Below are 231 nucleotides of genomic sequence, written 5' to 3' on the forward strand. Positions count from 1 at the left end.
GGAAAGAGGGACGGACGGAGGGATGGAGCGACAGACAGCAGGACACGTGGACGGAGAGAAGGTGGCACGAGGTGAAGGGAAAGACGGAGGTGGGATGGGGAGGGAGGGAGGGCTGGACAGAGGGACCCACCCCCGGACGACCCTTGACCTCTGACCTCTACCCCCAGGAGAGCTATGAACTGGGGCCGCGGGGCAAGGCCCCGCCCCCGGCACCAAAGGGGCGTGGCCGCC

Source organism: Aptenodytes forsteri, unplaced genomic scaffold, assembly GCF_000699145.1.
Source record: "Aptenodytes forsteri isolate BGI_AS27 unplaced genomic scaffold, ASM69914v1 Scaffold549, whole genome shotgun sequence".
Lineage (NCBI taxonomy): Eukaryota > Metazoa > Chordata > Aves > Sphenisciformes > Spheniscidae > Aptenodytes > Aptenodytes forsteri.